Source organism: Miniopterus natalensis, chromosome 1 (genome assembly GCF_054644295.1).
Source record: "Miniopterus natalensis isolate mMinNat1 chromosome 1, mMinNat1.hap1, whole genome shotgun sequence".
NCBI classification, from domain to species: domain Eukaryota; kingdom Metazoa; phylum Chordata; class Mammalia; order Chiroptera; family Miniopteridae; genus Miniopterus; species Miniopterus natalensis.
In genome coordinates this window covers 127,829,081-127,845,528 of record NC_142081.1, presented here as the reverse complement: position 1 = coordinate 127,845,528, position 16,448 = coordinate 127,829,081, and positions in this window count along the sequence as shown.

Sequence of the window (16,448 nt, the reverse complement as noted above, 5' to 3'; positions counted from 1 at the left end):
TATCCCCTCATTCTATTGGTTCTGTTCTCTGGAGAATTCTAATACCTTCTTATTAAGAATTTTAACAAAGGTTTTTAGACTAATGATGGCTGAACTATCATAGCTCACCTTCCCATCCTTCAAAAGCTAAAGACAGGCAGGTAGGGGGCTCAAACTAGCCAATGCTAGGTCATGTATTAATCTTTATAAGTGTGTAAGAAACCAAACTGAACTTTATAGACTGATAATGTGGGGTTATCCTAAAGGTCATAAATATGAATAGAAAACTGTGTATATAAAAACCACAAATATCTCCTATACTAAATTGTATTTCTCATGACTTTTATGATTCTCTGACTTATATATTCTCTCTGTTATGAAACACATCCTTTCTGCAATGAGAAATTTAAGCAAAACCTGGAATCTAAAAATTTGAATAGAGTAGGAATAAATTCAACAATATATTATAATACATAAAAACATGAACAGTCATCTAATTATATAACATAGAGCTCAAGAATTAATAAATTTTATAAAGTGTCAGAGAATGTATACAATAGAGGTAGAGGTTGAATCAAGTAAATACAAATTTTTTTATTTTTTTTTTTACACAAAACAGAAACAGACTCAGACACAGAGAACACACTGATGGTTGCTAGAGGAGAGGGGCATTGGGGAACTGGGTAGAAAAGGTGAAGGAATTAAGAACCACAAGTTGGTAGTCACAAAATAGTCATGGGGATATAACGTACAGCATAAGGAATATAATACTATAATAACTATGTACGACCTCAGGTGGGTACTTGAAATATTAGTGAAACCACTTTGAAAAGTATATGAAATAATTTACTTTAAAAATATATACCAAGCTTTGGAAAACCTGAGTATATTTCTAAGTTCTAATATATATGCTATAATACTCAGTGAAAGTCACTATAATTATTCTTAGTGTCTTTATTGGCAACCTGAGAAATATAATACTTGCTCTTCCCACCTCTAGAATTGTTGTGGAGATTCAAGAATATAAGCTAAGTCACTTTAAAAACCATAATATCCTCTGCAAATGTTAGGTTGTGCATATTTTGGAAGAAAAGTTCTTAACTCCTGTATTATTGTTAATCTAACACTCTACAGAGGAAGTGAAGTTTTAGCATCTATAAATGATGAGTTAACCTGTTGAGTCCAAGTTATGCTCCAGACCAAAGGCACTCCATAGTAGCACAGTTTTTATAAATATCATACTTGGGAATATCAATTAACTGCCATAAAAAATGTACTCACAGGGAGTGAAATTTATCAACAGAAGAGCTGGTAATTCTCCTCGGACTGCATTTTGTTGACACGTACAAATAACTTTACACGATAAAATTATAGATTTTGTCTATAGACTCATAGATAGAGAGCAGACAGATGCTCTGGTGTGGAGCAGTGTTGGGTGGTGGAAGGATTGAGAAAAAAAGAGAGAGAGAGAACTTGTGGTCATGCACAACAGTGTGGTGATTGCTGGGTGGGGGGTGGAGGAGGGCATAGAGGGGATAAATGGTGATGGGAAAAAGAAAAGAAAGAAGAGGAGAGGGAGAGGGAGGGGGAGGGGGAGGGGGAGGGAGAGGGGGAGGGGGAGGGGGAGGGGGGGAGGGGGAGGGGGAGGGGGAGTAGAATTTAAGGGGAGAAGAAGTACTAGACATTTAGAGAGATAACCCTTCACATTTCTCCACAAACAAAATAAAACAACTCTAAATTTATATTCATGTAATAGTATATAGCTCCAAAATATATAATGCAAATTTGCGACACTATTAAGGGAAGTAGAAATCTCACAGTAAGAGATTTTAAATACCCACCTCAGTAATGGAAAGAAAAATCAGATGAAAAATCATTAAGGTTATAAAAGATTTGAACAATATGTTTAACACACTTGACCTGCACCAACAACTGCAAAATGTACATTCTTTCTCAAGTAAACATTGAGTAGTCACCAAAACTGGCCACACACAGGTCCATAAAGCAAGCTACAACAAATTTCAAAGGATTTTAATCAGATAGAGTACCTTCTTTGGCTATAAAGAAAGCTAGAAACCAGTAACAGTCAAATTACTATAAAACCACTTTATGCCTGGAAATTAAGTAATGCATCATAAAACAAACAAACAAACAAACAAGGAACTCTAACATACTAAGGATGGGAGTTCAAATTAGTATCATCATTTTTGAAAACTGGCAGTACTAATAAAACTAAAAATATACATGTCCACTGATACAGCAATTCCACACTTAAGAATATTTTCAAGAGAAATGCATATGTGTCATCAAAACAAATGTACACAATGTTTTTGGCAACACTCTTTGAAATAGCCCCAAACCGGCTTCATATCCTTGAATGGTCATCAAACCATTACAATGGGTGATGGTGGCATATTCATAATATTCTTTCAATATATTGTCGTGTGAAAATGAATGAATTACCAATATATGCAACAAATTGGATAAGTACCAATTCTGAATGAATAACCCCAAACAGTGTTTAAAAAGTCACATTTACATACAATTCATTTGAAAACCCCAAGTATTTAGTATTAGACAAGTGATTACTAGAATTTGAGAAAGGGACTCAATAGCTGCGTAAACGGATAAAAGGGCAGGAAATATTGAATTCAGGAAGTAACACTTGCGGAAAATTCTCCCAAGATAAAACATTCCTTCCCATATAATCATTCCTCATTTTATGTCACTTTGCCCTCCTAAACTTTTCATAGATACTATTCGCCACAATATCCTCTCTTCCCACATATAGAGCAGTAAAAACAAATACAATGTGCTTTATTTAATTTAAAGCGTAACGTATTAATACACTAGCTAGTAATAATTTTATTTAAATCATAGGACTTGTATATTTTATATTTGAAAATTAAAAATATCAACATCGCTTATGAAAAAGAGATAGAAAATTTGCTCACAAAAAAGCCCCCCCAAAACACAAATTTAAGTAAAAAAAATGAGCCCTATAAAAAAGTAAAGAGACGAAAGACAACCCATAGCAAAGGGATTTAAAATTGTGTTTTCATATTGTTTATAAGGACATAAAAGTTCTGAATCTATAGGATTTTCTGTGTGTTTATTTTGTTTTTTCTTTACTCTTTAATAAAGTAGTCCCTTATCTCACCCTGAAGAAGCTTGGAAATAATCTCTCTCTCCTTGTGGGATGAATGATTCCCATGAATGGGTGAAGCCAATGTTATTTTCAGATTTGATCTCAGCAAGTGTGCGTACGCTGCAGCTGGATTTCCTTGTCATAATTAATTGCTGTCGGAAAACTATATTACCAGGAGTCGGAAGCTCACGCAGAGGGCTTGGCTTCCTGAGGCCAGCTTTAGTCTGGAGCAGGCACAGCTGTTCAGAAAATGATGGAGCAAGCACCAAGAACACCAGGCAGAACGGTGCGGCAGCTCAGTACAGGGCTTTGCAGGCTCCAATCGCAGCCATGCAAAATCAGAGGAAAACGAAGGATGCCTTTCTCCTCAGGCGCTGGCACTTTCTGGGCTATGTACTAAACACGCTGTTTACGTTTGCTTGATAATGAGAACTTCAGTAGTTTGTTGTCGATGTTGATCATGCGGATGCCTCGTGTATTTTTCTCCATGCTAGCCGTATTTTTCTTTAATCCAACATAGGTTTTAGTATTAGATATTAACTCACTATGCAAATGTGCCTTGCTTTAATAAAAGTGTGTTCTCGGTGGCAGCACCTCAAAATACCTGATTCTCAATATTGATTTCATCTCACCAGACACCAACACAGGGTGAGGCACAAGCAGGTTTACAGTTGTTCATATGGAAAATAATACATTAATTAATAAATAATAATCCAAGAATAAACTCTGTGTTTTGTGTACTCACAACTGTAAACATACAGTTTGCCCCACCTTGTATAACTCATAAAAGGATTAGATTAAACAAACAAGGGATCAAACAGAACTATATGACACCCAGTGGCAATTATAATTTCTATTTCAGATATCCTTTTCCCTATTAAACAAAAATGTGGGTTTGAAATGATGGTTGTGAGTGTCTTCCGCTTCAGCTGAACAGAGCAAAGACAAATTCTTCATGTTCCTGGTCCTGGTTTTATTTAATGGTCCACCACACAATTTATTAGATTAGCCCTTCAATTCAAAACAATGACAAAAATCTGTTCTGAAAATTAACTTAGCATCTATATGGGTAAATCTTGCCTTTTTATTTTTTGTTTTGCTTTGGTTTTTTTTTGCATTTAAGACTGTAACCAGAAATGTAAAATAATTAGGAAAGCACTGATGTCCTGAGATCATTTTCAATTCTGCAAGTTTACACCTTAGAGGGAAGGAAAGGATTGACAGCAGGTCAGTGACTCAGCCTTTCTAGACTTCAGTATTTCTCAAGCAATGGCTAGCATCAACCAGTCCTCCCTGCACACATGCTTTAATATACTTCAGCAGAAAGATTTAAGAGAGTCATTATCTTTAAAAAATGCTTTTCAGAAGGACATAACCAGTCTCTCTAAATGGTGTATTATAAATGAAATTTAAATTATGGGGCTTTGCTAAGTACAGGATGTGTTAGTCACATAAATGTTTTTATATTTGTAAGTAATGGGATATAAATTGAGAAGCCCCAACACTAAAAGAACTTCTCTGTGAACAATTTTCACACACATCGTTGAGAACTCATCTGTTAATCCCAAACTGAAATTCTTGGACCATAACAGAGACGTGTTAAAATGATAGAGGGAGAAACTCCAGAGCATCCCACTGGCCAAATTGGAGAATGGTTGGACATCAGTACATTAAGGTTCTTCACATATTTTAAATTTTTATATATTTATACAGTAAAGTTCTCTATAGATATGAGGATTGGTGGTTTTTCAGAGCCTTAAGTGGGTTGCCCTTATCCGTGGAACATGGGTAACAAGCGAGAGTGCTGTGGGTTGGCTGGCACTCAGGGGTGTGCTCGAGTGAGCCCGCTGCTCACTGGCTGGCATTCAGGATTAAGAGAATGTCACTGCTTGGTTGGGTTGCAAAAGCATGCTAATTGAGGCAAGTGGTTGTCTGGTTTAATTTTTTAAAAACCAGTTCTTGCCTGGCAGGCATTGGCTCAGCGATTGAGCATCGACTTATGATCCAGGAGATCAAGGTTTGATTCCCAGTCGGGGCACATGCCCAGGTTGGGGGCTCAACCTCCAGTAGGAGGCGTGCAGGAGGCAGCTGAACATTGATGTTACTATCTCTCATCATTGATGTTACTCTTTCTCTCTCTCTCTCTCTCCCTCTCCCTTCCTCTCTTTGAAATCAGTAAAGACATATTTTTAAAAACATAGTTCTTGAGGCTATTTGTTATTGTCACACTGATTTTGGTCATGTCCAGCATGTCCATCAGATACACTATTACATGGTAATTTAGAAAAATGAGGTAGATCTACATGTATTACATATTGTATCTTACATGTACATGTACATGGAATATGAACTCCTTTGTACTTTCATTAATCAAATTTCTAACTATTCGAACCAATAAGAAGTATTTGCCTTTTATTCTTATTATCAAAAAATTCCATATTTTTACATGTTATATTTGATCACACTTTACATATATAAGGTTAATAATATACAGTATTTATCACTTCAACTGGAAAGCATGGAACTGCTCATAAACTTTAAATTATTTATAGAATTTTACTTCTGACATAGCTGTTAGCAGATTATAAAATCATTTATGGTCTTGGCTGGGCCCTGATAAAAACTGGGAAATTCTGGGTTTTAGTCGGTATCATATTTCACATTTAAATCGAATTCTTAGGAATTTAACAACTACTTATAGTATACTGCGTAATTTTTTGTTTATTTCTTGGTGATAGTGCACTCTTTTTCTCATGTTTTCTAAAGGTCTACTTGTAAAAACAAAGCACAAGAATGTCATATGGTTTTTCATACAAAACTACAAACTGGGCTTGGTGGCAAGCCTTTTTCATTGTTCTTTGAAAACCCTTAAGTATTGAAATGTCTACAAAAGCAGTAAAATGATCACAGGATTATTTGGTGATATTTAATTTTTGTACATGTTAAATATCACTGATAATTAACTGTTAGAAGTTTATTTTGAAGTGACATTTTCCTGCAATACCAGACCTTTACAACATAATTAAAGGCTTTCTCATTGTAATAGTGCCCTATTGCTAATATGGAAGCTCTTCAAAATTGTGATTCTACTTTATAAATTATGATACATGTATAATGATATGTAAGCGATTTATTTTTGTTGTCTTATTATGAAATAGTCCTCCCAAGAATTTAGGCAGTGATGTTTTCTTATCTTGGAGAGTATAATAAAATATTGAGAAAAATGAATATTGGAAAAGTATTTTGATCAGCCAATGTGTACTTAAGAAAAATGAAATACTCATTCTAAAATAGACTGAATAATCATTAACCACAATATTACTTATAGAACAACAATATGTATCTCTACCGTGATGAGATGGTCCCTTGTGAAGGAATAGTGATGATGTCTCCTCTATGACTTTCTTGCACAGGCTACCTCACCTAATTAGCTGTTCTCACATATTCCTATTGCCAGAAATTCCTCCTTTATTAAGACATTTGTTTTTAATTCATTGTGAAGCTTAAGATATTTTTTTAAAAAATCATAGACTCTATGGCATAGATGTGTTATACTAATGGAAATTGATCAAATATTTCTCTGATAGGAGGAGAAACTAAGATAAAATAGGAAGGTGCTTAAAATAGGAGTTGCCTGAAGATGAAAGTGAGTACTAGAAACAAAAAGATTTACATCTATTATTTTACCAAATTTCTATAAATGTTTTATTTACACTTGTCCTTAGAAAATATTACCAGAAGTGAAAAAACTGTAAATGTATGGGGATTTATTTTCCTTAGCATTACCAGTTTGTTGACTCTAAGACACACTGTTTTTTTCATTTTAAGTTCCTGCAATTAGAATATATTTTATATTTTATTGTAACATTCTCAATAGCACCTCACAGCTGATAAATATGAAAAAAATATATGTATAATTTATTTTACAATGTCAGGATTATATAGTATAATTATTAAAATTGAAATAACCTTTAACCCAAAGGAATCTGTCAATATTATACGTATGAGCTTCACACTTAGTGAAGTGGGAAACAGAAGAGATGACTTTATACAAATCATTGAACAAAGAAAAAAAAGATTTAAAATTGGATTATGAGATATTCCAAATAGAGCGAGGAGTTTCAACATATGTCTAATTAAAATCTTAGTAGGAAAAGAGAGAGAAAGAATGAAATTTATGCAATACGTCAGAAAAAAAATGTTTGGGAATTTTCCAGAACTGATTGGAGATCCTCACTTACCGAGTCACAGGGTCCAGTAAATCCCAAGTAGGGTGACTTAAATATAATCTAGAAAACCTTAGCAAAGCTACAAAAACCCAAGACAAATCTTAAAAGTATCAGACATAAAATATATATCACCCTTAAAGCAACAGAGTTGTGCTAAAAGTTCTCTTTTCGACAATAGTAACAACAATGGGAAAGAGAAGAAAGCAAGGTAACGGTCAAAATATGAGGAAAGAAAATAGCTACTAGAGTATTCTGGTTGTATAGGTGGGATGGCACAGAAACGCTTTTCCCTGCTCCCCCCTCTACATGCAGCTAAATACCCTAGAGAAAGAAGGTGCGGTGACTAAGAACCTTAGGGCTAAGGAACAACACAGCTGCCTTCATTCCCTGAGGCTTTGTTGATTTTTTTTTTTAATTTATTTTTATTGTGAAAGTATTACAGATGTCCCTGCTTTTTCCCCCCATTGACCTCCTCTGCCTGCCTCCCAAGCCCTCCCCAGGCTTTCACCACACTATTGTCTGTGTCCATGGGTTATGCAAATATGCATGTAAATTCTTTGGTTAATCTCTTCTTTTTTTTTTTAAATCTATCTCATATAATGACAGTTTAGTCTCCCCTTAACAAGTTTTTGCCTTTATTTTTCCATGGTAGTGCCACCAGTATTATTTAACAAATAAAGATGACAGCAACTATCTTTTCAATGTTACTACTCTAAAAAAATTATTCAAAATTTCTCCTCTAAGATATCTGAGATAGGACAAGTTAATGATCTAAGTTTTCACATGAAAAAAGTAAAATAAGAGGGAATTAAACACTATAATCAGGGCTGTCCCTGGCAGATGTGAGGCATGGGTCTGTGTTAGAGTTTTGTTATATAGATTATCAAGTTTTTTTTTATCAAGTTTTCTTCTATTTCCAGTCTGCTGAATGTTTTAATATAAAAAGTTATTGTCTGGCTGGCATGGCTGAGTGGTTGAGGGTCAGCCTATGAACCAGGAAGGATATCACAGTTATGTTCCTGGTCAGGGCACATGCCTGGGTTGCGGGCTCGATCCCCATCAGGGGGCGTGCAGGAGGCAGCCGATCAATGACTCTCTCATCATTGATGCTTCTATTTCTCTCTCCCCCTCTCCTTTCCTCTCTCTGAAATCAATAAAAAAGTGTGTGTGTGTGTGTGTGTGTGTGTGTGTGTGTGTGTGTGTGTATAAAGTTATTGGGTATAAGGCATTATTTTCTTGTATCTATTGAAATAATACAGTCATTTTTTTAAAATTTTAATGTAGTTATCAAAGGCAAGAGGAGATAAAAATAAGGACACTAGTGAAAACTGCAGTTTCTGGTTTCTATAGCTACACCAAACGTTAAACACAGCCTAACTCCCAGAAATTAACATAAAACTTCATAGGAAAAGTCTATTTACCCTAGTTTTTGAAACATGACACAGCATGTCTGGCTTTCAACAAGAAATTATCAGACATGAGAAAAGTAAGAAAAATATCTGTCACAATCTGAAATGATAAAATAAACATCAGATTCAGACGCCAATATGACACAGATTTTGAAATTACTAGATAAGGAATTTTACATAACTAGGACTAACATAGCAAGGGCTAATGGAAAGTATAAACAACATGCAAGAACAGATAGGCACTGCAAGTAGAAACTCAGAAACCATAAAATCAAAAAGAAATGCTAGTGCTATAGACTGAATATCTGAACCACCACAAAATTCATATGATGAAACCCTAATGTGATAATGTTTGGAGGTGGTGACTTTGGGACATTATTAGGTCAAAGTGGAGCCCCAGTGATGGGACTTAGTGAGTTCATAAGAAGAGGAAGAGAACTACCCCTATCTGCTCTCAGCCATTTGAGGACACAACAAGATAGCTGTTTATGGGGGGCCCTCACCAAGAACCTGTTGCTCTGATCTCAGACTCCTAGCCTCCAGAATTGTGAGAAATAAATGTTTGTTGTTGAAGCTACCCAGTCTATGATAATTTGTTATACCAGCACAAACATACTAAAATAGTTAGAAATAAAAAATACTGTAGCAGAAATGAAGAATACCTTTGCTGGTCTCATCCATCAGTAAATAGCTGAGGAGACAATCAGTGAACTTGAACACATGTCAATAGATACTTCCCCAAAATAAATGAATGCAAAAAATTAAAATAAAATAAAATAAAATAAAATATAAAATAAAATAAAATAAAAAAACAACAACAGAACACTCCATAACTATGAAATAATTTCAAAAGGCTTAGCATACACACATTGGAAAAACCAGAAGGAGAAGACATAGAGAAAAGAGCAGAGGGCATTTTGAAGTGCTAATGACTGACAATTTTCCAAAATAGCAGATAGAGGAAGCTCAGAGACCAGCATGCACAAAGCAGTATTAAAAAACAAACAAAAATAATCTTCAGCTAGGCATACCATATTCAAACTACAGAAAGCTAAAGACAAAGAGTGTATCCTTGAGAGAAGCTACAGGGGGTAAACACTTTTATTTATAGAGCAGGAAGGATAAGAATGACATGGGACTTCTCACAAAAACAAGGCAGGCAGGAAGAGAGTGAAGTGAAATATTTGAAGTGTTATAAGTAAAAAACAATAATAACAACGAATCGTCTTCTCTATTCAGCAAAATTATCCTTCAAAAGTGGAGAAGTAAAGACATTCCACAAAAAACAAAAACGAGGCAATTTATTACCACCAAACCATCCTTGCAAAAAATGGATTCTTTAGGTATAGTGAAAATAATGTCAAAAACTCAGATTTACACAAGTAACACTATTAGAGAAGTAGAATGAATAAATGCAGATAAAATAAAGGTTTTTTCCAATTCTTAGTTGATCTAACGTTAACTGTTTCAAGTAATAATTCATTTTTCCCCCATTTATTAGTTACATTGGCATAGGCAATTCCACCTATGATCTTTGTTTCATAGTATGTAGGCCCTGTGTTTATACTGTAAATTACCTTTATGAACTTTTGTTCCCTTAGGACAATGAACTTCCCTGGTAATTAATTTCTACTCTTGAGTTTAGAGGATGCTAATGGTGGAAGTTGGCATGCCACAAGGCCAAAAGACTTCAATGTTGTCATAAATCAGTCGATTTCTATTCACCCACTTACCAGGCCATCACTCTCTTCAACCAAGAAATGGCTCTTCTGCCTCTTCCCAAGACACAAGTCTTTTACCTGGTTGTTAGCACCACTTATTGTAACCGGCTTTCGAGGCAGAACAAGGGAAGAAGCAGGAGGTGACTAATAGAGCCAGTCGATCCATCTGGGTGCATTGCCATAAGCTCTGCTTTCCGTCAGGCTCCAGATGGTACTGCTCTGGGTTGTTCTTTAATATTTAGATGGTGCTGTTGCTTTCCTTTACCCTGATGGCAAAGCAGCAGTTAATCATCCGCTCAGGACAATGTGGGAGTGGGACAGGGTACCTACAGAATGTTTTTATTCATCCCATTTGGACCAATCTACTGACTCATTGTGAATCACATTTTTTGTGTGTGTTATCACTAAGCATGGCTATCAACTCCATCATTTTCTTTACATCACCTTTGGCATTCACCTTAAACAGGAAATCATTTATCTTTTCTTCTTTTTCGACTTGTCATTTGTCATTCAGGTCACTGCTTTCCATGCTTCTTCCACCTGCCTAACCATCTCTTGAATACACATGTCTTTTTCATCACTTTTAGGGGATATGGTAGTTTTTGCAACTGATTGGAAGATCTTTAATTGTGTTCTTTCTTCTGTGGGTGGAAGCCAAATCACTGAAAGAAATGACCAAAATAAAACTTATAGCTTGTTATAATATGCTCTGAGGAACAAAATCACGATAATTAGCTATCTGCATGTCCTATGAATTCTAGATTAAGTGCCAGATTGTTAAACTTTTATTTTTAAATTCCAGCTGTCTCTTTTAGCACATCCAGCTATTTCAGTAGATAGAGTTCTTATTCAGGTGGCATGCTCATAAGCTACCTATTGGTTTACATTAAACAATTTGTTCTCATATGGCACCTCTCCTTAAAGCATTTTATAAGTGCTAGTTAATTGCCATGACCTCAGGAATTATTCCACATCCTCATTTTCATTGTACATATTAAGAAACCAAAATGCAATAAGGTTAAAATTCTTTAATAGAGACCTCACAGTAGTTGGTAGCAGAGAGCAAAACAGCAATTTCCCCAAGTTTTTATTTCTCAACTCACATTTAAAAAGCTAATATCTACTTTAGTGATTAGAAAAACATTCTAAGATTCTTTCATCGCATAATCCTTGGAAATTGGCAGTGTGCAAGCTCACTAACTGATATTTTGGCATACTGTTTGCCTCTGGGATGTAACTGGACTACCTAATCAAAGACTTCAGTTCACAGACAATTCTCATATACAACAACTCATTAGCTCTAAGGCCAGTCATCATGTTGGAGTCTAGCTCTATATCCTTGTCACTATCCTTTCATTTTATTGATTTTTGAGATCAATTGTTATTCACATACATGTCTTAGAATCCTGTACTGGATATAATTATAACCTTTTAAGTAACCTGCATATCTGAACATGTTCTTAACCATGCAACAAACTCCTTCTGTCTGTTATAGCCGTTTATCTAGCATCTCTAAGGGGGGGGGGGAGAATCATAGTTATTCTAAGGTAGGGTGGTGGAACATTCTTGCAAAGAAAAGCAAACACAATAAAAATGCGTTTAGGGGCTCTTAGCACAATTTTCACCCAGAAATGCTAGAGTGAATAGTACATTTTGTTATCCTTCTAACTCTGTCACTGCAGGTGAAAATTTGCCTTAGTACTTTTATTTAACAACCCATATATGTTTATTTTAGCAAGGGATTTTTAAAGAAACTCTCTGTTTACTTTTGCTTTTGGCAACAATTTCAAGTTTTGTCTTGCGAGGCTCACAACAAATTCACACATTTCTGTAATTCAATATCATCATTATGTTATTCCTAATAAAATCAGAATAAACACTAATTAACAATCAAAGTGGAATTGTTCTGAATCTCATATGCACAGTGATTCCAACCCACCAATTTAAGAAGGTCAAAGAACATAATAAGGAGAAAAGGCGGTAGAATATTATAATAGGAACATACTGAGAACAATAGATTAAAGGGCAGCCCCAAATTAGGGACGTTACAGATAGTCTCACAATGAAAGAATAAAGGATATTGTGATGTAAAGAGTCTGAGAGGGAATGATGCATAGATATATTCTAAGCCCAGGATGCTTTTAGAAATATAATGAAATGCTTATATCCAATAAAAAGGAATAACTGCCCTGGTCAGTTTGTCTCAGTGGTTAGAGCATCAGGCCTCAGACTGAAGGGCCCTGGGTTTGAGTTCGGCCAAGGGCACATACCTCAGTTGTAGGCTTGATCCCCAGCATGGTTGGAGTGCATGCAAAAGGCAACCAATCGATGTGTTTCTCACATGGATGTCTCTCTCTCTTTTTTTCTCTCTCTCTCCTTTCCACATTCTCTGAAAAGCAATGGAAAAAATATCCTCCAGTGAGGATTAAAAATAAATAAATAAATAAATAAATAAATAAATAAATAAATAAATAAATAATAAAATAAAAATAAAAATAAAAATAAAAATAAAAATAAAAATAAAAAGAACCACTGATTCAAGCCACAGCATTGATTCATCTTTAAACATTGGGTAAAGAAGCCAGACACAATAAACTAAATCCTGTATGATTCCATTCATAAGCAATTTTTGAAATGCAAAACTACAGTGATCAATACCTGATCACAAGTTGCAAGGGTCTGAGAGTGGTCAGGAGAAGATTAGGTGACTATGAAAGGGCATCAGAACAGGTTTTGGGGGTAATATTGTGATTGTGGTGGATATTATAAGACTTTATTCAGCCATCAACACTTATAAAATGGTACACTTAAAATTAGAAAATTTTGCAAGGCTGGGGTTGCTTAATGGTTGAGAGTCGACCTATGAACCAGGAGGTCAAGGTTTGATTCCTGGTCAGGGCACATGCCCAGTAGGGGACGTGCAGGAGGCAGCCAATACATGTTTCTCTCTCATCGAGTGGTTTTATCTATCCTTTTCCCTTTCTCTCTCTAAAATAAATAAATAAATAATAAATAAATAAATAAATAAATAAATAAATAAATAAATAAATAAATAAAAATTGGGAATTTTATAGTCTGTAAAATGTATACTTTAATAAAGCTGATCAAAATAATTAAAAATGAAATTTGTGATCATTTTTTCAATTTTAATAAATATTCATTTTTGTAACATTATATATATATTTTTTAAAGGTGGCCTACTTAGTGTATAAAATTCTGGGTGCTGATCATTTAGTCAAATGCCAAACAGAATAATTCCCTGCTTCTGTGGGGTAGTATAGTAAATACCAACCATATAATTATGTAAACACATTATAATGTCAGATAATGATAAGCACTATAAAGAAAAATAAAGTAGTGTAAGGTGATAGAGAGTGATTCTTCTGATCCGAGAAAGCCTATCTGAAAAGCTAGCATTTGTATGAAATCCGGAAGAATTGAGGAGTGAGCTATGTGGCTTGTGGAAGGACAAATGCAAAGATGCAGTTGACACACTGAAAGAATATTTAAAAAGCCATATGTCTTGAATAAAGTGGTTGAGAGTGGATATGACAAAACAACAGAGCAAACAAAAAACCTGGGGAGACAGGATGAATCCTATCACACAGGGCCTCAGTGAGTTTTTACTTTCTCAGTGTGATGGGAAGCCGTTGTGCCTTTTGAGTAGCAGAATGATAGCACGTGGAGTAAAACATCTTTGGAAGTAAAGCGTGGAAGTGGGAGGTGAATTGGAAGGTTACAGCAGTTCTCAAGAGTGAGGAAAGTTAGCAGTCGATGTTGTGAGAAGTAGTAAGATTCAGAATGTGTTTCGGGGTAGCACTGAGACAGTGTTTGCTGATGTCCCAGATGTGAATAGTGATGGGAAGGAGGCACCATATATGGCTCCATGAATCTGACCCACACAGCAGAGAAAAGCCAAGGACATTGTTCCATCAACTTTTCCCCTACACCTTCAAAGTCTCCTCTAAAGTCTGTCTCTTAGCACGTTCACAGGTCTTTTCTTCTGTTCTAAAGCATAGCTCTTCTAATACCACGTATCCTCTGCACCGCTCTCAGTCTCACACATACACAGAACTCTCCCTTCCTCCCTTATTTAAACTACTGAGTATTCTACACCCACTTGTTCCTGTTTTCTTTCCTTCATTTTTTATCTACTTTTCAATTCACTTATTAACTCCACCTCTATCATTCTTGAATCACTCTTGCTAAATTGTTGAAAGGAAGTCCAGGTAATTTTAAGGGCTTTACAATTCCAAGAGAAAGGTTTAAGAATGTTTTATTAAAAACATCCCACCAGAAGGAAACCACATCCTCAACAATCATGCCAAGCTCTACTACATTTCCCCCTCTAGTCCTCAATATTTGCTTCTTTTGGTTTATTTGGATCTTATTTTCAGGACTTTGAGCTGGTGCTTCTACCACTTATGTTTAGCACCTTGATTCCACTCATATGCTGAGTTTCATGTAAAGAAACCCACTATATCTCCATGTATAACCTTGACTTTGGTTCCACCCTTGCAGTGCCATGTGACCTAGAGCTGGGTTCTGAGGAGGACCATAACCCATTGTGTACTCCAACTGCCCACGTAAGAGATCACCAAAGCAAGCTCATTTAGAGATACCTGAGGCTCACTTCCCTTCTCTTTCTTTATAATTCAAGCAAACCTATTTCTGTTTCAAGTAAACCATAGCTGAAGGTGCATCTACATAAACTGAGACCCAGTTGCACTTACTATGATCTGCACCGCTGCTTCTAACCAGACACACGGACCTCCCGTATCTGCTACAGTTCAAGTCAGATGGTTCCAGTGAATTGTGGTAACAATTACATTCCATTTCCAAGACAGTTCCAATTTTCAAGACAATTTCCTAGCTGTTTCTTTACTGATCAATAAGTGTCAAATGAAACTTTAATTTCTTTAGGGCAACACATATAACTTTTAACTCAATCATTTCTCTTTCACATTCCTATCAGTAAGCTTAGAAATATTTACTAAAATAGGCTATAAGTCATAACACGCTAGAAGCCATTTAATAGAAAATAGAAAAGATGAGATGTTGCCCTGCTCTACTAATATCCCAAAGCCCTCCATTCCCTATCACAGTTTTCTTTACAATACTTTCAAATTTTTTAGTTTATTTGTGGAGTGTTTGGGTATCAATATTCTTTTTCATTTCTTTTTTTCTTTGCCTAATTAAATTACAAGTTCATAATGTTTAATTTGTACAAATCTCTAGCTTGAACCCTGTTTAAAATCTTCCACACCCATATTATAATCAATCGAGTTTTTAGGTCTTAGGTCAGGAATGCAGTGGGACAAAAGTTTGACTATAGTGTGTAAGTAATTATGTTATTTTAAATATTAATTATAGAATACCACTCAGGAATTTCTATATTAATTATATATGTTTGAAACTTTAGTTTTAGACAAATGTGTTTGAGTTATCAATGGGATATGCAAGTTGCCTTACCTTGAAGATTGGTGAATGGTAATAAGTTTACCAAGAAATATGCATTTGACAGTGACTAAAGCTGAGAATTGTCAACCATGGATTAAAAACAGCTCTAGATTCATGAGAGATGTTGATGAAAAATACTCTCCTTCCAAAACCTGTATTAATTGAGCACTCACTAGGGGCTCATTTAATATTTGCTTTAGTTAGTTAATACTATCAGCAGTGCAGCTAAAAGGCACACTAAGTACCCAGATGTTTATTATTCAACATTTTATTCATGCTAAAGATGGAGATGGGCTCTTGGTGATTGACTCTGTGAGTTTGTGTATGCTATGCATGAGTGCTCATATGTTTGATCTGGCTATATCTCTTTTAAAAGGTTTTTAAATTGATTTTTAGAGAGAGAAAAAGGGAGAGGAAGAGAGAGAGAAACATTGATGTGAGACCTAAACATTGATTGGCTGCCTCCTGCATGTCCCCATTGATGTGAGACCTAAACATTGAT